Raw genomic sequence first — 25,773 nt, forward strand, 5'->3', positions numbered from 1 at the left:
TCAAAATCACAGTTTGAAGTTTCTCATCTCACCAACTCCCACATTGAAGCTAGGGTCGAATATGTTGAAGCTATGAAACAATATACTTTAAACTAGAACCAAAGAATAAAAAAAAAAAGTGGAAGTTGTAGAAAGTCAATCCTATTTTTTTCCTACTTTTGGACTTTTAAACTTAAAGAGGAATGATGTCTTCTGAAGTCTTTATATCTTGTTACATAATCACCAATTTTTAAAAAGTCATCTTTATATTTTGTTTAGAGGCTATACTTATTTGATCATTTTGATGGAATTGCATGAATAATTAAAAAATATTGGTTTGCAATGCTGAAATGACTGGTTTGTTGATTGGTTAGAAAAATTGATTACTTATTTTAAGGTTGTATAGGCAATAAGATTATATTGCTCTCTGTTGGCTCTTTTGGTATTTCATGATACACCCAAGTTTATCACATATTCTTTCCCCTTTAGTTTTTTCACCATCTTTATTTCCAAAGCATTTCAATAACCTAAATAATTAGTGTATCCCACTGCCATTTTGGTAATAAAACCCAAGGCAAATTCTCTTTTCCTGGTTTCCTAATGGAGTCCTCCTGATGATACATCTCCCTGAGAGGAGCTTTCAATAGCCAGTTCTGGATGACACTTTTCCAGCAGTTTCTGACAGAGGCACTCCAGTGACTTCTCTGCCACACAGTATCCTGGGCTGTGCTTTTCCAACAACGTCTTGATCTAGCCCTGTGTGGTCTTCTGTGGGTGCTCTATCTCACGTCTAGAGGTAGTAGCTACACTTAAATATGTTACTATTATGTTCTCTAGAGTTCTCTTTAATTCTTCCTAACCAATTCTCATTACTCTAATCCCTTATTATAGTTAATAATTTTGTATGTTAAACTTTTCAAATTAATGTGTGGTTTCTATCTTCTGATTGAATCCTGATTAACACAGAGATGATGGCAGAGTGAGGATGAACAAGATTTTCACTTCCTGTTAATTGCTCACAAATAGACAGATGACTTTAAAAATAATAAATGCTAATAAAGTTTATTCTCATGGAAAATATAATCCCACAGAAAGCTGGCAAAACTTAAAATGAAGAAGGGAAGGGACAGATGCCAATGTCCTCAATTAATGTGATGGGATAAACAGGTGGTCAGAAAATGAGCGTGATCATCAAGAACACAGGGAAATTCATATGGTGAAGACTAGTCATTTATTTCAAGATACAGTTTCTTCAAAATTTTACCTCAAGATATTTAAATTGGGTATCAAGAGCCCAAGGGATGTGTGGGTTTTATAACAGTGTGAGACTTAAACTTTGAAACTAAAAATACAGAATTAAGAAGATACTGGTTACTAATTTCTCCCTTTTTCTACCTTTGCTATGAAAAATATACATGAATATGAGATATTTCATTAAAGGCAATTTCAGAAAAATTGGTTTCCTTGATGAAAAGCCCAGGTTCATTTACCAGTTTTTTTTGTGTTTTTTTTGTTTCTACTCTGAAAGAGCACTCTATTTTTTGTTGTTGCTGTTGTTTAGTGATTGCTTATATTTAATTGGTTTTTATAGTATTTCAATTAATTGTTTAATTTGTAAAAGAATTCAGCTAGCAATTTTTTTAGGTCAACAATAGCTACACTTTTGGATAATGTCCAGGGACCTTGGATATATAATTAGAACAGATAGCAATGTAAACAAAATGAAACATTCCTAGCTTCTTAAGCACAACATTTAATTAATTTAACATATATTAAGATAATTAATTTTGAGATTTCAGTTGAGAGCAGTTATGGAAAATATTTTGATCACTTCAAAAACTATATAGTGAGCTGCAAATATATAATATGTCAAGTATGACTTTTACATGTTCTCAAAATTTTGTATTGAACTGCCAAGTGTGTAGAAGCCATGTGAATAGACAATCTACAAATAAAGTGCCGGATCACCATAAAAAAAAGTTTATTTAGTGGACTCTGAACTTAAGAGAAAAATCCAGGCTAATATTTAATTTTACTTGAATTTTAAAAAGTCAGATGATTTATAGCCAATACCAAACTAAAGTCTCATAAATAATTGAAAATCACAATCTCAATGATTTCTCTTATCATAAAAATGACAGCCTCTAAATTTTTTTTAAACACGTACTCTTTGTAAACAGTTCTTTGGATAATTTCTAGATTAAAGATTTCCAAAAGATTTTTAAGGCAATCAAATCTAAAAAATTCATTGTGTGTTATAGTCTCATTGCCTTTAATTTAAATAAACTAATTTACTATTTCACCTTAAATCATTTCCTGATAATATACAAATCTTTAAAAAAGAATTTAATAAGCAATAGTGCTATCAATTTTGGTCCAAGCAATTACAATTTCATTTAACAAAACAAATACATTGAAGTATTTCTTACTATTCAGGCCTTGTCTCGTACTTTAACTTTGTCCAATTGCTCTTTAAGGGTGCTATTTGACCACACCTGTGGTAAAGCCTAATTTTAGCTTTTAGTCCTATTTTTCATCTTTGGAAACACTGTGGAATTTAATAGCAGGCACTCTTCTAACTAATCTAACTGAGGTAGAGTTCTGATTTTGATAAGTGAACTTTTATTTTGTTTCCAATATGAACTTTTGGCCATTCTTTTTAAGCAAACTGACATCTACTTTTTGTTTTTCTTCACAAGGACAGATGGTCAGTTATTTTTCCTCAGAAAACATTCCCTTTGCTAAGATTCTGCTGCCTGCTCATGTTCCTCAAAGACCGTACATTAGATAAAATTTTATGACTGCATGACAAAATTACTAATGGCATTTGTTGAGTAGATAATATTATTTTATGTGCCTTACTTCTGAACTTTGGTAGTACTAACTTTTAAAGCATTATAATACTTTTCTTTTGAAAGGTCTGAGATACCATTTTACATTGGTTTTGTATATGATTGAGGAAAATATTGTATAGCATTGTGTCAGATTAACATATTTATCATCTATTAGGAACTTTATTTCATGTTTTTATTTTAATTTATGTGACTACAAACTTATGTGTAGAATTACTAAGGAGGGAATAATAAATGGGGCATAAAATGACTTGTATTCTTAGTAAGGATAATGTTTCCTAATAACCTTAGTTCTTGAGTATTATCTTTATAAGTATTTATGATTTAATGATGAAACTGTCTACTAAGATGTCAAAATTAGTTAAAGAAAGTAAGCAAATTATGAAGCATATAGACTTATTTCGATTATTCCCTTGGGGTATATATGCTCTTTAATATTGTCTCATCATTTTTTTGAGACCAAAATTATCTCATCCATTTTATTTGCTTATTACCATGTGTGATTCAATATTTTCCTTAGAATTAAAAAAACTCAAGTGTAAAGCATATTGATAAAAGTTATCATAGGAAATACCAACCTAACAATTTTTCTGCTTACTAATTAAATTAATTCTTAAATGTCTATGAAATACTCTTTCCTGCAAATGTACCAGAAGGAAACACTGAAATTTATGATTTATGATGATCAGGTACTATTCTGTTTACTAGTGTATCTGCTGGAATCTTACCATAACCAGAGTGAAAATTATAGAAAACTAGTTTAGCTCAAACATATCCATGATCTGAAACCAAGACAGAACCTTGGGATAGATGAGATTTCTCATCTCGTATTTGCCATGGGTCAGGAGTCCAGCACATTTTAGCTGGGTCCTCTATTTAGGATTTGACAAGGGTGGAATCAAAGTGTTGGCTGAGTACGTCCTCAACTAGAGTTTTGACTAGAGAAAATTTACTTCCAAGTTCCCTCACGTTGTTGGCAGAAATTTATTTTCTTGCAGTTAGATAACTGACATTCCCATTTTTTAAATAGTGAGCAGGGGACATCTCTAAATTCCTAGACATCACACTCAGATCTTTGCCATATGGCCCTCTCCATAGGCCCTCTCAAGACATTTCAAATGTCTTGCCTCAGGAAGGATTTAGTTCCTTTTAAGGAATCACCTTATTTAATCAAGCCTATCCAGGATACTCTCCTTCTAACTAACTCAAAGTCAACTGATTTAGGATTTTAATTGTATCTGTAAAAATCCCTTCAATTCTGCCCACCATTCAAAGGGAGAAAATAATACAAGTTGTCTACATCAAGAGAGAAGAATGTTGGGAGTCATTTCAAAATTTTGCCTACCATGGTGGTTTTGCTGATAGAATAGGAATGGCTAGGGGAATCCAAAAGGAAAGCTGAACAAAATGCATATACTCTTACTTTTCGTTATAAAAAAATTGTATGCAGTAATTTTGGAACACTAAAATAGATGAAATATTTTAAATTACATTTCTCTTTTGCCCCATGTAATGTGGTAAATTAGCCTTAGTGTTTTAAAATATACAGATATAAAGAAGCATACATTTAGCTGAGATAATAACAATAACAATAATAATAAATTATGTAGTTTCATATTCCTTGACTTTGCCCACAGAAAAATCTACCTTTTAGTCCTCCTTCTCTATCAAATCTCCAATAGCATCTGGTGAGATATTTATCTTTTACCCCTTTAACCAATTATTATTTATAAAATGTCCAGAGCAACATAGTTTTATAAAAAGTTTAATGATTTATGGTATAGAGATGGTTACTATTCCCCATTTAATGCACAGTATTTTACTTCTTTTCCCAAACATGCCTACTGCAAACTGTAGATAATTGATTCATATGCTTATCTCTGACACACGTGCAATTTTAAAAATATTTATTTATTTATTTAAATTTTATTTATTTTTGGCTGCGTTGGGTCTTTGTTGCTGCACACAGGTTTTCTCTAGTTGCGGCGAGTGGGGGCTACTCTTCATTGAGGTGCCCAGGCTTTTCCTTGTAGTGGCTTCTCTTGTTGCGGAGCATGGGCTCTAGGTGTGCAGGCTTCAGTAGTTGCAGCATGTGGGCTCAGTAGTTGTGGCTCATGGGCTCTAGAGTGCAGGCTCAGTAGTTGTGGTGCACGGGCTTAATTGCTCTGCAGCATGTGGGATCTTCCCTGACCAGGGGTTGAACCTGTGTCCACTGCATTAGCAGGTGGATTCTTAACCACTGCATCACCAGGAAAGTCCCACACATGCAATTTTAACAGTAATAAAATCATAATACATCTTTGAATTTTTAGAATTAATAATATAGTCAATTATTAAAAACACATTATATTCCAGGCACTATTCTAGCTATTGGAGATATAGTAGTGAACACACAGAGAAGGTTTCAAATAACATGGATCTTACTTTACATGGGAGTGGGAAGAAAAGAAACAACTAAACAAATGTCTAAGAAAAATAATAATCAAGAGTAGCAGGGAAAATAAAGGAAATAAAATCAAATTATGTAATAAGCCTCTTTAACTTTATTAGATACAATTAGGAAAGTCTAGTATTTTATTTAAATTTCTTTCCAAAATCTGGATAATTTAAATAATTGAACTATTGGCCTCTTTTAAGTTAAAAGGAATTAACCATGAAACTCTGGTCCAATAGTATTCATTTAACAGTATTTGAAATGTTTTCTATATTAATTGTTCTATATGTTTCATACTTGTATATGCTCTGAAAGCTTGTATTTTGTTAAGAAATAACAAATTTCTAAAATTGGGTTTTTGAATTTGTCACTTGTAGCAGGCACCATCTAAAAATGACTCCTAATGATTCCTACCTCCTGCTACTCACGTTCTTGTATAATCACTTCCCTTTGAGTGTGAGCAAGACCTAAGGACTTGCTTCTAAATAGTAGAATAAGACAAAAGTTATTGGATGCCACTTTGGATATTAGGTTATAAAATGAATGAGTCTTGTCTTGTTCGCCTACTCTCCCTTTCTGGCTGTTCTTGCTTGTTTATTCTAATGAAGCAAGCTTCCATGTTGTGAGCTGCCCCATGGAGAGTCCCATATGGTAAGAAACTGAGGAAGACCACTGATTGACAACCAGCAAGGAACTAAGGCCGACATTCCAATGTGGGAGGATCTGTATCCTAACAAGTGATTGAGCATGGAAGTAAGCCATTGTCCATTGAAACCTGAGATAATCTCAGCCTTAGCTGAAGCCTTCACTGCAGGCTGCTAAAGACCCTGAGCCAGAGAACACAGTGAAGTAACACCTGGATTCCTGGGGCACTGAAACTGCGATAATAAATGTTGTTTTGAGGTACTAAGTTTGGGTTAATTTATCACACAAGAATAAAAATCACTGGAGAGTTGTATATAGCATTCTTCTGCTGTTCTAATTTCTACTGGTTGCACATTTTTATTCCCTCTCTAGTTACTATTCTGTCTCTCTTCTTTTCCCTTGAGCAAGTTTCAGAGGTGTCCTTAATCTTTACTCTTTCTTTCTTTTATATCATCTTCAAAGAACCAGATATCAGATTTATCAGTCTTTATGTGATTTATTTATAATATCACTTATTAATTTATTATATATTCTAAAATTTTAAGGTATGAGACAAATTTCTATTTCCTTGAAATTTTAAGATTTCCTGTGGCAAAGTTTAGAGATTATTTTTGCATTTATCCCATGGATATGGAAACAAAAGTTACATCCTTTAATTCTTTAAAGAAAAGTTCTAAATATATATGACTAAACTGAGTTTCTGTAACTAAATTACTCTATAACCTCACAGTCTACTTAGTATTTCTTAATATTAAAGTGATAAATTATACTCCCTGCCATAATTTCATTCATACAAAATTCTCCTTGCATTTTAAATAAATGTGTCTTTATGTAAGTAGTTGCTGTAGAGTTTGATGATGTTTGTATGTTTACCATTTATCATTATCTAATTGACATTTTTTGTCCTATTTGTAGTATTAATCATAAATTTCTTCTTGTCTAGTATATATTTTTCCAGTTCTTGGTTCTGTATTAGTTAGATCAGGCTGCCATAATAAAATACCATCAACTGAGTGGCTTAAACAACAGAAACTTTTTCCTCATAGTTCTGGAGGCTGGCAGATTTGGTTTCTGGTGAGAGCCTTCTCACTGGCTTACAGAGAAATCGACCTTTCAACAAGTCCTCATTGGCTTTTCTTGGGGCTTTCAAGCAGAGAGAAAGAGATCTCTCTCTTTTTCACTTCTTATAAAGCCACTAATCCCATCATGAAGACTCTACCTTTTTCACACTTTGATTATCTTCTAAAGGCCCTATCTCTAAATACCATCACAGTTGGTTGGCAGAGGAGGGGGTTAGGGCTTCAACATATGAATTTTGGGGGAATACAGATTTCAGTCCATAACAATTCCCAAACTTTTTTAAATCACATTATTTTAAACTTACTTCTAATAAGCAGCATGAGTAAAGTTCTTAAATCAGTCTGTCTCTTTTTAAACAGAAGTTAATTAAGTCTTTAAAGAAAGAAAATATGATTTAATAATTACATATTATATTTTTCAGAAAAGTTGATAGGGTCTGTAATAAAGACAGTAGAACAACAAGAGTGAAAAGAAAAAGCAAGTGGCAATAATCTTGCACAAGTTATTTAGTACCATCTGGTCAGACAATACAATGAAATTAATCTTTCTAGTTCTTTATGTAACCATGCATTCTCTTCATCTGTTTACCCTTAGAGCAGGAAATATTTCCATTGAATATTCATACTTTGGGAAAATTTATAAAACTTTTCAAGTTCTGCTTTGATATCATCTTTTCTATGAAAGTTGTGTTTTAATTAATAAAAATATTTCAACTGCTTTTGTTAATATTAATTTTATTGAAGTAAAACTAAATGATATATTCTATTTCATTTCTACCTTAAAAATCATGGAGCTGTCATTATGACTTAATGAATTGTCAATATTTTCTCAAAAATATTTTTATGCAAAATTTTAAAATTAAAGATTCAATATAACATACGTAATGTTATATTTAATAATATATTAACATTTGCCATGTCTGCTTTATCGATTTATGTCTACAGTTTTAAATATAAATATACATATATATATATATATAAAGATGAACAGTATAGCAATCACATATGTAAGTATTGCTGTTTATTTGAAATTTGTTTGAAAACAATTTGAAAAAATCTTAATACTTCACCACTAAGTATGCATCTATTTTTAAAGAGTATATTATCCTCCATTCACATTATCAAATCTAAAACAACTTAAGACTTATTTCTTAAAATTATTTCATATCATGAACATCTTAAACGTCCCCAAATGTACCACTGTGATATACCAATTATATGTCTTCAAACAGTTTCACTTATTACACTTGTTCCTATATTTTATTAACCTCACTTTTCTAAAAACTAACATTGAAGTAAAGAGACACAGCTGGTTTAATTGATTGAAAAATGGCACATGTTCTCTATTTGTATGATTATTTTCTCACTGTATTATTAAACATCTTTCTATATTCCCTATATTTCCTGTAGTCTGGAAGTCAGTGTGGTGTAATCTAAAGGACTGAGTGGATACAGGGTAAACATTTCTGGTTACAGAACTTCATAGATGATGCTAAGCATTTTGTGTTGAATCACATCAGAGGGGACTTGATACCAGGGCATCTCACTTTTAGTAAAGCTAAATTGAACACCATTAAAAAAATATTTATTTATATGCTCTAGACACAAGTTCCTTATTTGATATGTTATTTGCAAATATTTTTTTTCTCATTTTGTGTATTATCTTTCTACTTTCTTTAATTTTTTTAAATTTTCTTTAATTTTTTTTTTTAAATTATTTCTTTATTTATTTTTGGCTGTGTTTGGTCTTTGTTGCATGTGGGCTTTCTCTAGTTGTGGTGAACAGGGGCTTCTCTTCATTGCGATGTGCCGGCTTCTCATTGTGGTGGCTTCTCTCACTGCGGTGGCTTCTCTCACTGCAGAGTATGGGCTCCAAGCATGTGGGCTCTAGTTGTGGCTCACGGGCTCCATAGCACAGGCCCAGCAATTGTGGTACATGAGCCCAGCCGCTCCGTGGCACGTAGAATCTTCCCGGACCAGGGCTCAAACCTGTGTCCCCTGCATTGGCAGGTGGATTCTTAACCACTGTGCCACCAGGAAAGCCCTCTTTTTACTTTCTTGATAGTATCTTTGCTTTTTAAATTTTAGTGAAATCCAATTATCTGTTTTTCCCAAAGTCATTTGTGCTTTGGGGTATGATATATAAGAAAATATTCCCTAATCCAAGGACACAGAGATTTACTCCTATTTCTTTTCCTAGGAGTTTTATGTATTCACCTTTTAATATTAGAATGAGTATACACTTGGAATTAATTTATATATATATATTAGTGTGTGTTGGGTATCCAACTTTATTGTTTTGCACATATGTATCCAGTTGTCCATGCATCATTTGTTGAAAAGACTGTTATTTTCTTATTGAACTGTCTTGCCACCCTTGTCAAAAATCAGTTGACCATTTATCAAAGTTAATTTCTGGTCTCTCAATTTCATTCCATTTATCTATATGTCTGTCTTTAGGTGCCTCTCATACTGTGTTGATCACAGCTTTGTAGTAAAGTTTGAAATAGGAAATTGTGAATCCTTTAACATTGCTCTTCTTTATCTAGATTATTATGCCTATCCTGGGTTCTTTACAACTCCATATGAATTTTGGAATTAGCTTATTATTTTCTTCAAAAAAAAGCTGAGATTTTAATAGGCATTATGTTGGCTCTATAGATCAATTTGGAACATATTGCCATCTTAACAATATTGTCTTTTGCTATTTTAGATGGAATTGATTTCTTAAATCCTTCAGATTTTTCTTTGCTTGCTTATAGATTACAATTCATTTGAATCTTAAATCATGCAAATTTGATTAGCTAGTTTAATAATTAGAATAGCTTTTAATGAATTCCTGAGAATTTTCTATATAAAGATCACATTCTGTGCAAATTAAGATAGTTTTACTTCTTTTATTCCAACCTGGATGCTTTTGTTTCTTTTTCTTGCCCAATAACACTGGTTAGAATATCCAGTACAATTTTAATTGTAGTGGTAAGAGTCACTTAGATTTTTCCTGACCTTAGAAGAAAGTATTCAGTTTTTGATCATTAAATATGATGGTAGTTGTATGATTTTTTATAACTGTACTTTATCAGGTTGAAGAAATTCACTTCTATTCCTAGTCTGTTGAGAATTTTTTATCATGAAATAGAGTTGGATTTTGTAAAATGTGTTTTGACATCTATTGAGAAGATTATGTGTTTTTTGTCTTTGTTATATTAGTATTTTGTATTACACTAATTGATTTTTGGAGGTAAAACTAACCTTGCAATCATGCAATTAATCCAACTGGTTATCATGTATAATCCTTTTTATGTGTTGGTGAATTTAGTTGGCTAGTATTTTGTTGAGGATTTTTGCATCTATTTTCATAAGAGATATTGGTCTGTACGTTTCATGTTATGTGGTATTTTTACCTGCTTTTGGTTTCTGGGTAAAATGGCTTCATAGAATGAATTAGAGACTGGATGTCAGCAAGATGATAGGCCAGGAGGTCCCAGGACTCACCTCCTCCAGAAAAACAATAAAAAAAACACCTACAAACCAATGAAAATAACTTGAATGGACTAAGATATTATCTCTTTGTTGAATGTCTCATTTTGTTAGTGTATCATTTTCTTGATTTCATGGAGTTGTCCATCAGTGTTCTCTCATTGCTTGCTGAGCTTCTTAAAATTAAAAAAAAAAAAATTCTTTGTCAGGCAATTTGTAGATCTCCATTATTTTGGGGTCAGTTACTGGACAATAATTGTGTTCCTTTGATGGTATCATGGTTCCTTGATTGTGTTTCATGAAGTCTTGTTTTGTTGTCTTGCATTCAAAGAAGAAGTCACCTCCTTCAGTACTTACAGACAGGTTTCAAAAGAGACAGACCTTCACCAGTCAGCCAGACTATAGATTCTAAGAGTCTCTCAGAACTTTTCTATGGATGGACCCACTCCCCACTCCAGTTCCTTCTTGGGGGAGAATCTTAACATTGTATGCCTCCTCTGGATTCCACAAAACCAGGTTGGGTGCTGACAGTGTCCTGCTTATTTTCTTTAGGGAAGAGAACTGAGAAAGCTATACTTCATAAAATATTGGAAGTTTTCATTCTATATGTTCTGGATCAATTTAAGCATCATTGGGATTATCTGTTCTTTGAAGATGTGATAAAAGTCCACTGATACTTTTTATGTGTTGAGTGCAGTAACTCTGGTACTGTGATTTGTTCAATTTTTTTCCTTTGGAAATTGGTTAGCTTAAGTCTTTCATCTTAATTGTGGTGAAACTTTTGTAAATTATATTTTCCTAGAAAACCATTCATCTTATATATCTTTCTAAAATTATTTGGATGGAATTATTCAAAGTAGCCTCTCATGATATTTTTAAATACCCTCTATCTAAACTTAATTGGTCATTTCCTCTTTGTCATTTTTATTTAGTATATTGTAATTATTTCCTTTTATATGCATTAATTTAAGTAATGGTTAATCTGTTTTGCTTAGTTTTTTTTTTAAAGATGAAGCTTTGCAATTTATTTGTCTATTTTTTCCTGTTTGTAACTCACTGATTTCTGCCTTTATAATTATTTCCTTCTTTCTACTTTCTTAATTTTTATGCCTTAAAAACCTATACTCTTAGATACTTATTTATCTTTTCCTTTAGGTGATATACTTTACCCATTTCTTTAGCTGATATACTTAAAGCTATGAATTTTCCACTAACATGAATCGAGTTGTGTCAAGTATTTTCTCCCCTCCCTTTATTTTTGACCTTTAGAAATACTTTTTAGGGCGTGTCTTTTATTTACATGATAAATTGTGTTTGCGTTGTTAAACAATCTGCAATTTTTTTTCCTTTAGATGAGTTACTCTATGTTAAATCAAAGTGTGTCCTAGTAAATATTCAATTTTCCTTAATGTTTAAAATTTCTTCTGTTTTTAAACATATGTTTCAGTTTCGCTTTTCTTTAGATACTTAGTGAGGTTCTGGTAAGAACTTCATATAATTCCCTTAGTCTCCCGTTTTTCCCCTTTTTTTCTCACATTTGGTTTGTAGTTATAAATGATATTTCTTTACTTTAATCTATTGTGTATATGATAATCAATATCTATTTGACTCTTCTTATTCTTTTTCCTATTTTTTCTCCCATGTTTTCTAAGTTGTGATATTTCTATTCAGACAGAACCCGCAACATTTACATGTTATCCTTCCACATTTTCTCCACCTTTATTTGTCTCAGGTGGTCATTAAATATAGTCAGTGATCATCAGCAATCTTTTGTCAAAGTATTTTCCTTAATCTCTCAGGTGTATAGAGTCATTTGTTAAAAATAACAGGTAAAAATTATTGATAATTACTTTTTTGCTTGTTTTTCCTAGAATAACAGAAGCAGCCAAACCTGTGGTAGATGAGGTAGATGTCTTACTAGGTTTCCTAGATTTAAAGCTCACTTAACAGTACTTAAAAGTAAAGTGAAGTTTTAAAAATAAGGTGTGCCCTTTATGTATTCTTTCTTTTATTTATAGTTCAGAAGTGAACTATACTTTGCTGGTGTCTTTTTTCTCTTAAATCACCAAGGCTTTGTTGGAAACCTGTCATTGATACTTTCATCTAATCCTGAAACAGTTCTTCCATAAGACTATTACTTTTTGTTTTTTTACACTTCCCATGTCCCTTCCTTTCAATTCTGTTGTAGCTAGTGCTTTGACCCAGGAGGCCCTGGAATTTTTCTGAGTATTTCTTCTCTCAAAATAGAATCCTCTCCATCCAGAAGTGACTTTAGTTGATGGCATTTATGTTCTTCAGTATAACCACATTCTCCTTTCTTTGACACTATGCTTGCCTCTGTTTTGTTGTGAAATTCTTATGTGGAACCAAACTTGTTAGTCTTTGATGTTTAGCACATTCTCCTTTCTTTGACACTATGCTTGCCTCTCTGTTTTGTTGTGAAATTCTTATGTGGAACCAAACTTGTTAGTCTTTGATGTTTATTTCCTAATGTATATATAAAATGAAAGCACAAGGTTTCCATTATCTGTTACTCATGTTGTAGATTTGGGATGTTAGTAAATTTACTGGTATTCCTTTTTGGAAATACTCTAATTTGGAGGGTACATGGAGTTATTTGAATGGTAATAGTTATCTTTTCCTAACAGAGACCCTGCCATACAGAATATATTTAAATTTGGAAGGTAAAAGAGGAAAATTTGAGATTGCTAAGAGTTATAATCAATCAAGAAAGCAACAATTTAAAAGTCGAATTTTACACACCTAATAAGAGAAATGAATAGAAAAAGCAAAGTAGTTATGATCACTAGACTTTGATAAATCCCCCCAAATTTTAAATGTCATCTTCTCATCATAGATTAGCTTAGATAGATAAGATTGAGGGAGGATTTACAGAAACAAATAAAACAATAATGTTTGGAAATCTAGGGTTTACACGTAGTAAAACATTCATAATATCATTTATCTCATTTAAACTTTGTGCCTTTGATATCTATCTTGTCTAGTTATATTGTCACACATTTCTTTTAAAACATATTTGTCAATTTTGTTTATCTTCTCAAAGAACCAGGTTTTAGTTTATTGATCTTTGCTATCATTTACTTCATTTCTTTTTCATTTATTTCTGATCTGATCTTTATGATTTCTTTCCTTCTGTTAATTTTGAGTTTTTTTTTGTTCTTCTTTCTCTAATCACTTTAGGTGTAAGTTTAGGTTGCTTATATGAGATTTTTCTTGTTTCTTGAGATAGGATTGTATTGCTATAAACTTCCCTCTTAGAACTGCTTTTGCTGCATCCCAAAGGTTTTGGGTCATCGTGTATTCATTGTCATTTGTTGCTAGGTAGTTTTTGACTTCCTCATTGATTTCTTCATTGATCCCTTGTTTATTTAGTAGTATACTGTTTAGCTTCCATGTGTTTGTATTTTTTACAGTTTTTTTTTCCTGTAATATATATCTAGTCTCATAGCATTGTGGTTGGAAAAGATACTTGATACAATTTCAACTTAAATTTACCAAGGCTTGATTTGTGACCCAAGATATGATCTATCTTAGAGAATGTTCCATGATCACTTGAGAAGAAAGTGTATTCTGTTGCTTTTGGATGGAATGTCATAAATATCAATTAAGTCCATCTTGTTTAATGTATCATTTAAAGCTTTGGTTTCCTTATTTATTTTTATTTTGGATGATTTGTCCATTGGTGAAAGTGGGGTGTTAAAGTCCCCTACTATGATTATGTTACTGTCAAGTTCCCCTTTTATGGCTGTTAGCATTTGCCTTATGTATCGAGGTGCTCATATGCTGGGTGCATAAATATTTACAATTATTATATCATCTTCTTGGATTGATCTCTTGATAATTATGTAGTGTCCTTCTTTGTCTCTTATAATAGTCTTTATTTTAAAGGCTATTTTGTCTTATATGAGAATTGCTACTCCAGCTTTCTTTTGATTTCCATTTGCATGGACTATCATTTTCCATCCCCTCAGTTTCAGTCTGAATGTGTCCCTAGGTCTGAAGTGGGTCTCTTGTAGACAACATATATATGGGTCTTGGTTTTGTATCCATTCAACCAGTCAATGTCTTTTGGTTGGAGCATTTAATCCATTTACATTTAACTTAATTGATATGTATGTTCCTATTACCATTTTCTTAATTGTTTTGGATTTGTTATTGTAGGTATTTTCCTTCTCTTTTGTCTCCTGCTTTATCAAGAAATAAAGGGAGAAGACTCAAATTAATAGAATTAGAAATGAAAAAGAAGAGGTAACAACTGACTGCAGAAATACAAAGGATCATGAGAGATTACTACAAGCAACTGTATGCTAATAAAGAGGACAACCTGGAAGAAATGTAAATATTCTTAGAAAAGCACAACCTTCAGAGACTGAACCAGGAAGAAATAGAAAATATAAACAGACCAATCACAAGCACTGAACTTGAAACTCTGATTAAAAATCTTCCAACAGAGGGGGCGTGTGGGACTGGCAGTCGACTGCTGCCCCTGTCTCCACCAACATGGAGATTTTGTACCGAGTCCAATTCTTAGTGCTCAAATGTCCCAACCTGAAGCTGAAGAAGCCACCCTGGGTGCACATGCCATCAGCCATGATGGTGTACGCTCTGGTGGTGGTGTCTTACTTCCTTATCACCGGAGGAATCATTTATGATGTTATCGTTGAACCTCCAAGTGTCGGCTCCATGACTGATGAACATGGGCATCAGAGACCAGTAGCTTTCTTGGCCTACAGAGTAAATGAACAGTATATTATGGAAGGACTCGCATCTAGCTTCCTGTTTACAATGGGAGATTTAGGTTTCATAATCCTGGACCGATCCAATGCACCAAACATTCCAAAGCTCAATAGATTTCTCTTTTATTCATTGGATTTGTCTGTGTCCTATTGAGTTTTTTCATGGCTAGAGTATTCATGAGAATGAAACTGCCAGGCTATCTGATGGATTAGAGTGCCATTTGAGAAGAAATTGGTGGATACTGAATTTGCTCCCGTTAATGAAGTTTTAAAGACTGTACCAGTCCTCTGATATGAAATATGGAAAAGGATGAAAAGCAGCAGAAAAGAAACATCTAGTGAAAACATAGGAAATGTGTTATAGCTTGGACTAGAATGTCTTCTTGGTATCAGAGACAAGCTTATCAGCATTTTTTCCTGCTGGCCTATACTGACATACCAACAGTATTAACTGTCACTTTCTTCTTTTTTTTATTTCTTAAAGAAAATATACTTCATTTCTACAACTATAATATTGAATAAAGTGATTATTTTTTACAAACCCCTTAACATTTTTTGGAGATGACACTTCTGACCTTCAGAAATTAATGTAAAATCAGGAAGTGAGATCCCATAAGCTGAGAACTCTGGACAGCTGATCAGCTTTACCTGTGATGCTTTGCCTTTAAACAGAGTGTGTGACAGTGTATCATTTCAGATATGTATGTAAGACTGTTACCTGAACAATAAGATGTATGAAAGGAACAGAAATAAATAATTTTTCTAATTAAAAAAAAAAATCTTCCAACAAACAAAAGCCCAGGCCCAGATGGCTTCACAGGTGAATTCTATTAAACATTTAGAGAAGAGCTAACAACTATTCTTCTCAAACACTTCCAATATATAGCAGAGGAAGGAACTCTCCCAAACTCAATCTATGTGGCCACCATCACCCTGATACCAAAACCAGACAAAGATGTCACAAAGAAAGAAAACTACAGGCCAATATCACTGATGAACATAGATGCAAAAATCCTCAACAAAATACTAGCAAACAGAATCCAACAACACATTAAAAAGATCACACACCATGACCAAGTAAGGTTTATCCCAGGAATGCAAGGATTATTCAATATACACAAATCAATCAATGTGATAAACCATATTAAAAAACTGAAGGAAAAAAATATGATCATCTCAATAGATGCAGAAAAATCCTTTGACATAGTTCAACACCATTTATGATAAAAAACCCTCCAGAAAGTAGACATAGAGGAAACTTACCTCAACATAATAAAAGCTATATATGACAAACCCACAGCCAACATTGTTCTCAAGCTTGAAAAATTGAAAGCATTTCCACTAAGATTAGGAACAAGACGAGGTTGCCCACTCTCACCACTATTATTCAACATAGTTTTGGAAGTTTTAGCCACAGAAATTAGAGAAGAAAAAGAAATAAAAGGAATGCAAAACCAAAAAGAAGAAGTAAAACTGTCACTGTTTGCAGATGACATGATACTATACATAGAGAATCCTAAACATGCTACCAGAAATCTACTAGAGCTAATCAATGGATTTGGTAAAGTAGCAGGATACAAAATTAATGCACAGAAATCTCTTGCATTCTTATATACTAGTGATGAGAAATCTGAAAGAAAAATTAAGGAAACACTCCTATTTACCATTGCAACAAAAAGCATAATATATCTAGGAATAACCTACCTAAGGATACAAAAGACCTGTGTGCAGAAAAATCTAAGACACTGATGAAAGAAATTAAAGATGATACAAACAGAGAGATATACCATTTTCTTGGATTTGAAGAATCAACATTGTGAAAATGACTATATTACCCAAAGCAATCTACTGATTCAATGCAATCCATATCAAACTACCGCTGGCATTTTTCACAGAACTAGAAAAAAAAATTCACAATTTGTATGGAAACACAAAAGACCCCAAATAGCCAAAGCAATCTTGAGAAACAAAAATGGAATTGGAGGAATCAGGCTCCCTGACTTCAGAATATACTACAAAGTTACAGTAATCAAGACAGTATGGTACTGGCACTAAAACAGGAATATAGATAAATGGAACAGGATAGAAAGACCATAGATAAAGTCATGCACATATGGTTACCTTATTTTTGTTAAAGGATGCAAGAATATACAATAGAGGAAAGACAGCCTCCTCAATAAGTGGTGCTGGGAAAGCTGGACATCTACATGTAAAAGAATGAAATTAGAACACTCCCTAACACGATACACAAAAATAAACTCAAAATCAATTAAAGACCTAAATGTAAAGCCAGCTACAATAAAACACTTAAAGGAAAACATACACAGAACACTTTATGACATAAATCACAGCAAGATCCTTTTGACCCATCTCCTAGAGGAATGGAAATAAAAACAAAAATAAACAAATGGAACCTAATGAAGCTTAAAAGCTTTTGCACAGCAAAGGAAACCATAAACAAGATGAAAAGACAACCCTCATTATGGGAGAAAATCTTTGCAAATGAAGCAACTGACAAAGGATTAATCTCCAAAATTTACAAGCAGCTCATACAGCTCAATATCAAAGAAACAAAAAAACCCACTCCAAAAATGGGCAGAAGACATAAATATACATTTATCCAAAGAAGATATACAGTTTGCCAACAAACACATGAAAGGATGCTTAACATCACTAATCATTAGAGAAATGCAAATCAAAACTACAATGAGGTATCACCTTACACCAGTCAGAATGGCCAACATCAAAAAGTGTACAAACAGTAAATGCCGGAGAGGGTGTGGAGAAAAGGGAACTCTCTTGTACTGCTGGTGGGAATGTAAATGGATACAGCCACTATGGAGAACAGTATGGAGGTTCCTTAAAAAACTAAAAATATAACTACCATATGACTCAGCAACCCCACTACTGGGCATATACCCTGAGAAAACCATAATTCAAAAAGAGCCATGTACTACAATGTTCATTTCAGCACTCTTTACAATAGCCAGTACATGGAAGCAACCTAAGTGCCCATCAATAGGTGAATAAAATACTTTATGCTAACACATAAATAGGAAAATTAAAAAAAAAAAAAAAAAAGTATTCTGAAGAACCTAGGCACAGGGCAAGAATAAAGATGCAGACATAGAGAATGAACTTGAGTATATGGGGAGGGGGAAGGGTAAACTGGAATGAAGTGAGAGAGTGTCATGGACATATATATACTACCAAATTTAAAATAGCTAGCTAGTGGGAAGAAGCCACATAGCACAGGGAGATCAGCTCAGTGCTTTCTGACCACCTAGAGGATTGAGATGGGGAGGGTGGGAGGGAGATGCAAGAAGAAGGAGATATGGGGATATATGTATATGTTTAGCTGTTTCACTTTATTATACAGCAGAAACTAACACACCATTATAAAGCAATTTTACTACAATAAATATGTTTAAAAAATAAAATAAAATGTACTTGTATACTTTTATCATGTTTTAATATCCCTTATTTTCATGTTTTCTTTACCTTTTTTATCAGATTTTATGTTTTCCTTGTTAGACACATAGCAGATTTATTATTCCAATACAATCTCAACCTTTACCTTTTAATTGAGGAATTTAAATTATTCCTGTTCATTGTAATTGTGATTACTTTGTGCTTTTAATTAAATATTTTCCCAATCATTTTTATTTGCTTTTTTTGTTGTTTTTCTCCTTTTCATTTTTTAACTATACTTATCATGGTTTCTTTTCTCTCTTTCTTCTTCTAATAATATGAGACACAATAAGTCCTATATTTTTTCTGTTTTTACCCTTAAAAAGTAAATAAATAAAGTAAACCAGAGGAGTTCTACCTTATCTTTTCACTTAATTTGTAATCAATTCCTCAGATAATTGTAGTGATCCACTCAATTCTCCAGAATCTGTTAATTTTTATTTCATTGGAATTATAGTATTCTGCTAGTAAACTTACATTTTGGAGGTTTTGTTTGGCATGGAGTTGTGGCTTCTCAGGTGTTTGCATAGAATCTTCCAGAAATTATTTACTCTCTTGGAGTAATCATGAGTTCAGTACTGCTTTAATTACATTTTTATTTTTTTAATATTTCTTGTGTAATTTTAGTGTGAGTTGGGCTGGAAAGAGATCTGAAAGTCTATGCCCAGTCTGTCATGATAAACGGGAAGAGTCTTTTTATTTCAAGGTTTTTTTCTCAAATGTTACCTTCTTAGTCAACTTTCTACAGATCTGAACCAAAGTGTATACATTTTTGATGTACAATATAACTTTGTATAGATCTATATTCATACTTGTATTACCATATCTTATGACGTGATAACTGCATATCTTCATGACTTTCTCCTGTTTAAAAAACTAAGACCATATCTTAATTACTTTTGGTGTTTGTAACATAGTATGGTTTAAAAGTACAATTTTAAAAATGTATGTTAATCTTATGTTTAATGTCCTGAATAGTATATCATTCTGTATAGAAAAAATAGTGATAAATATTCATAGGAGATCCAGCTTTTAATTCTGGAAAATTATATAAACATATTGGTAAATATAAAATAAATGCATTTAATTGGTATATATCTACATTAAATTAAGTAGTGTAAGATACCAGAAATCTTGTCCCTGGTAAAGCTTTGAACTTCACTCATTGTTTAATAATCATTTAAACTCTCTGATCCTTAGTTTATCCATAATCTGAGAATGAGGTCTACCTTATTTCATTTATTTATATTGCATTTGCTCATCAATGATGGAGCAGAAAGTATGTTTTTTATTTAACACTGACAAGATAATTGAGCAAGACACTATCACTACACTCAAGAGCAAAAATGTGAAAATCAGATGACTTAATGCATGTGAAACTAAACAATAAACTTTGACTAATACACAAATGCAAGGCATTATTATTACATGCATGCTTTTTCATAATAAGTTAAAATATAAAGACAAACTAAGTTATACCTGCAAGGGTTGTCTGATAAAATCAGAGTCAATAGAGCCTAATAACAGTGTATACCAGTAGTATAGATTAGGTTATTTTTGCTTTTTTAGATATAAAATTAAATTGTAATGAAGTCAGTATCTTCTCATCAGAAAAGCACCAATGCCCTGTAAATTATATATAATTTGACTTCCAACTATTCAGATATAAATACAACATTTAAGGTAAGAAATGATTCCTTAGAACAGGGGTTGGCAAACTAAGGCTTATGCCTGAAATTTGTCCTGCTGCCTGTTTTTGTAGGGCCTGAGAGCTAACATAGCTTTTTACAATTTTAAATGTTTGTAAAACATTTTAAAAAGGAATAATCTTTCAGGACTCTTAAAAATTATGTGAAATTCAAGTTTCAATGTTGTTATGAGCTGAATTATGTCCCCCTAAATTCACACATTGGATCTTTAACCCTCAGTACCTTAGAATGTGATTGTATTTGGATATAGGGCCTTTAAAGAAGCAATTAGGTTAAAATGAAGCCCTTAGGGTGAGCCCTAATACAATCTGGCTGGTGTCTTACAGGGATAAGGTGGTTGTCAAGCCAAGGAGAGAGACCTCAGAGGAAACCAAACTGCCAACACCTTGAATTTGTTCTTCTAGCCTTCAGGACTGTGAGAAAATTAATTTCTGGTGTTTAAGACACCCAGTATGTGGCATTTCATTATGGCAGCTCTAGCAAACTAATACAAGTGTCCAGAAATAAAACAAAATAAATGGCCAGGCTCATTTGTTTATGTTTCTTCTTGGTGGAAGCTTTCACACTTCAGAGGCAGAGCCGTTATTGTGACAGAAATGGTATGGCCTGAAAGCCTAAAATATTTACTATCTGGACTTTTGTGGAAAATATTTGTCAATTCCTGGTATAGGGATTGGGGATTATATACTTCAGCAGAGAAATTTATGTAATGCTGTGATTTTGAAAAGACTTTCAACATTTTTTAAATATTAACTAGGGAAATGCTACATAATAGCAACTTTTCTCTTTCCCTGCTGCTGTATCATGAGAGGTAGAAAAAAAGAGAATCTAAATAAGTTAGTGTTGCAATACGTTAGGAGCACATGCGTAAAATAATTTCTTAATCAAAAGTACTATTACTGATAATTGTGAGAAACTGATTATTACTTTCATGGTAAAACTGTAAGGCTTTGAAAGGTTGAGTAAAGATACAGGAGATAATTTTTATGCTGACATATCCAGAGTCATTAAGCCACATATTATACTGAGAATTAATGTCAAAGAAAGACTCAGGTGAATCCAAACGAAATATTCTAATAGAAGGATAAGACTAGGTTAACAAGTTAGATAAGTTAGATTAAGTTGTGTTAATTATAGTAAAGGGTTAATATCAGAAGCAGCAGTAGAACTTGTGTTGCAATCAAGTGGTTCTTATTTTCTTGAGAGTTGGATGAAATGTGAAAAAATGTGAGAAAATGTCAATCCAACTTTTCTATTGAAATTTGGGAAAATAATATATCTCAAGGGACACAGTAGGTGTAAAGAGTTGCAAATGACTAAGCCTTCCAAGGAGAGAAGATTCTCCAAGTCCCAAGGGAAAGAGGTGCATGATGAAAGGGAGCTTCCTTGCCAAAAACTGTTGGATTGGGTTTCTGCAGTTTTATTCAGTACAGAAACAAATTGTAGGCAGTAACCTAGGTCTCCCAGCAACACAGACACATAAGAGAATGTAAGGTTCTATTCCATGAACTCACGCAATTATGTGCTCTAAACAGTTGTGTTCTTATTCAGTATGGAAGGTACAAAGGAAAACAAATGAACAGGTATAGTACTATTGTATTCTTGTATTCTATAGATGTTTGCCCCTACTATGTGCCAGGTGCTCTTATTGGATCTGACATAGAGAGAAGTATGAAGCAGGCTCCTTGTACTCTTATATGTAATAGACTTACGGAAGCAATAAAGTTGTCTTTCACCAATAAATTTGCTAATGTAATGATTTCTTTAAAAATAAAAATCATAAAATTTTAGCTTGATAAAAGTACTATGTATAAGATAAACCTTAGTAGTTTTTCAAGGACTATAGGAAAGCAAACAAAATATGCCTAACCTATAAAAACCCTTATTGTACACTCTTCTTTAGAAGAGTCCTAATATCTACTTGATAACTACCAAGAATATAGCTGTTAAAGAACAGCCTAGTGGTAGATGACAGTTAAAAGAAAACTACCAAGTCATTGATTAAACCTATTTCAGATGATCCAGATTTTCAACAGATAGATATTCAGCATGTATGTGGGTGGAGAAGAGTGCTATATGCATCATATTTAGATTTTTTTCCAGTTAGAAGAATTATAATTTGATAGGCAAACTGAAATTTTTCATAACTGTGCTCCTTATAGATCTATCAGCTAGCAGCTAGAATGTGTGAGACATACACATTATACAAAATTGAAAGTGGGGACTTGAATAATGATGATTTTTAAGATGTGGAAATGGTGGCCAAAATTAGCTTCTCACTTTCAATATCATGAATTCAGGAAATTTAACACCTCTATTCAAAATAAATTATGTTTTCAGACTGAAGTAATTTTCTTCAGATTTCATCCTTTAGAATGAAACAAATTGAATATATTATATAAAACTTTCATAAGAATTTATGGCTCAGGTATTGTGGTAGATGCACAAATTCTGTACCTTCATATTCCTGGCTCTAATATCATACTCTTATTTTAATTATGATACATTTGTCTTTTTTTTTTTTTTTTTCAAATCATAACATTTTCTACTATTTCTGACTTAGGATAGTAGTATTGTCAAATTTACCTGAAACAGAACCTATCTTCATATCCTTAAAGTAATTCTTTCAAACAAGGTTTATATTCAGATGAAAGAACTCTGCCCAATCTTCACTTCTATTGTATTCCATAAGGTAACAGAATTTACCAGCTCAGCATCTTTTTTAGGCACTTACACCAATAGCAATTAGTAAAAAATAGGAGATGTTTCCTTGCTCTTTATTTCAAACTGTTTATCAGTTAATTCCATTTATCTCCTTAATTATCTGCCATTATTTAGGCATTTTTAATCATTTTGCCTCTTTTTACCTTGTTAATATAGGTGATAATGACAAAGCTTTTAATAAGAATCCTAATAAGACTTCCAGCTAGAAAACCTGAAATCTTATCCAGTATGTATTGCACGTAATTAAAAGAAGGAAGATAAAATAAGAAAGGCAGGAAAGAAAGCAGGTGAAAAGAAGGACTAAAGAAGTAAAATGGAAGGAAAATAAGAAAGAGGAAGGAAAAGAAAGAAAGAAAAAGGAAAAAAGAAAAGAACAAGAAAATTTAATATTACAGAAAAATCTAGCAGCTCACAGAATTTAGGTTCATTTTCACTAGGATTCAAGAAGAATAAACAATGTTAAATGGGTAGATATAAGCTGGACTGATGTAGATTAAGTTATCAAAATATTCATTGGAACAAATTTATGTTTACTTACAAAACACATAGAAATATATATTTTGATTTAGTTGGATATTCTATCATTTTAAGTGTGTCTGACTTCTGGGAGCTTTAAAATACTATTTATCCATTATAACACTTATACACACTTATTTTCTAATTTGTTATCAATATATAATCACATATCTTATATTGTGAAGTCAGTCTTTTTCTCCTTCTCTCCCCCCTTTCCTTCTTTTTTTTCTTTCTCACTGTGTTTCTCTTTTCTTTCTTTCTTTTTTTAAAATCCATTTCTCTTTTATTCTTCCCTACATAAGATCATATGATTCACACTGGGACCTACAGAAATTGCTTAGAGAACTATTAGCAATAAGGAAGAATGTATTTACTGATATATATTTTTTAAATGTCCCTTATAATTTTGAGTTCAAATTGAATTGTCTATATTATAGATGTAATGACAATATTAAAAAATTTCCAAACATTAAACATAAATATGGGTAGATATTTCCCTGGGTATTAAAAATCAATGCCATTTGCTATATAATATAAACAGAGTTCTAGATGTTGCTCTTGATACATGGAATTCGGAATCATTCCCTAGGAATAGATAGAAGATGTTTTTCTCATATTCCTCTATCAGGCAGGTTTATACCCAAGGGAAATTGATACATTATTAGTCACTGCCATGCTCCATTCACCAAACTGTGTGGTGGAAGAAAGAGTCAAGCTTTGCCTAGGACATTCTGTAGTCTAGTGGCCTTTGCTTTGCTCTAGGTCTACACAGTGGAATAGACATTTTTCTTCCTTTTCCTTCAGGCACTATATTTCATGAAAAATTCATTTTTTCCTTGTCTCACCTCTAAGTAACTCTTCGTAAGAAACACAGACAAAAGGGAGTGACCTTGAGTCCATTTGAATGACTAGTCCTGAAATGTTGGCTTGCTGTTTTCTGCTTTCACTGTGAGTGTCACACTTCTTATACTGCCTCTTGCATACAAATTAAGCTGTTGCCTTCTACTGTGCTTTGCTCATACCAATTAGGTCCTCCAGACAGACCCCAGTCAGCTGGCTATTATTGAAGCAGTTTGGGTTCAAAGTTCCTTAGAAGACTAGAGTACAAAAGTTTTTCACACTTGTTAAATAGAAGCATTGGAATGAGCAAAATGCTGTTTTTCTTAAAAATGAAAGGAAATGCAATAAGCCAGAAAATTTTAAGTTAGGAAGATATCATGAGGTATTATACTGGCTTTAACAATGATTACAATTATGACTTCAGGAATGGTTAACTATGCAATGGCTCAATATCAGGACAAAACTTCCACCAAACCAAAAGCACAAACAGACAAAACTGTATTATAATATTTGTGAATAAAATAAAATAAATATGAAATAATATTAAAATATTACTAATGTAAACTCCTAACATTTTATATACCCTACTTAGCATTCCTGAGTCAATGCTGAAAAATACAGATGCTTATAATCAGGCCAATTCTTTTCAAATAATAAACCTGCATCTCAAAAAAATGGATACAATCTATTAGTCAAAAATTATCAGCATGGAATATCAGAGAGAAATATTTAAGGAACCCCCATCAAAACTTTAGAAGGTTGTAGTTAGGCATCTGGGGAAAGAGTTGGAAATAGAGACATACAATAGTTATTAAAACCCAGAGGTAAAAAGAAAAGCCTTTTTATTCTGTATTTTACAGCATTCCCATAACACAATTTGAGACTAGTTGGTAATTTTTAGCCTAAAATAACCACTCCTAATATCTTTGTCTTTTCTTCTTAAGATTTGATGTATCATTATTATAAATCATGAGACAGAAGGTGTTTCAACTTGTTTCAGAATTCTTTTTAAATACTATGATGTACAACTAACATAACTGTTATTCATTGGGTTTTGTAGCTTTTCAAAGAGTTACACATGTGAGATTGTCAGATCATGTGATGACCTTTATGTGTCATTTGACACAGATAAATCATAGACTTTCAAGAAATGTATTTTGTGCATATGATCTTCCATGACCTGCATTTAAGTAAAAATAGGGGGATTTCACTCTCATCTCTCTGCTTAAGGATAATCCCAATTTCCTCAACCTGGCTCATAAGGTCCATCATGACCTAGCATATATC

General features: G+C 32.3%; 1 pseudogene; it reads left to right on the top strand.

Moving 5' to 3' along the window:
- The first annotated feature begins 14,987 nt into the window (after positions 1 to 14,987).
- On the top strand, positions 14,988 to 15,439 carry LOC112415860 (oligosaccharyltransferase complex subunit OSTC pseudogene; annotated as a pseudogene).
- The last annotated feature ends 10,334 nt before the right edge of the window (positions 15,440 to 25,773 follow it).

This window comes from Neophocaena asiaeorientalis, unplaced genomic scaffold (genome assembly GCF_003031525.2).
Source record: "Neophocaena asiaeorientalis asiaeorientalis breed wild unplaced genomic scaffold, Neophocaena_asiaeorientalis_V1.1 scaffold209, whole genome shotgun sequence".
Taxonomy (NCBI): Eukaryota; Metazoa; Chordata; class Mammalia; order Artiodactyla; family Phocoenidae; genus Neophocaena; species Neophocaena asiaeorientalis.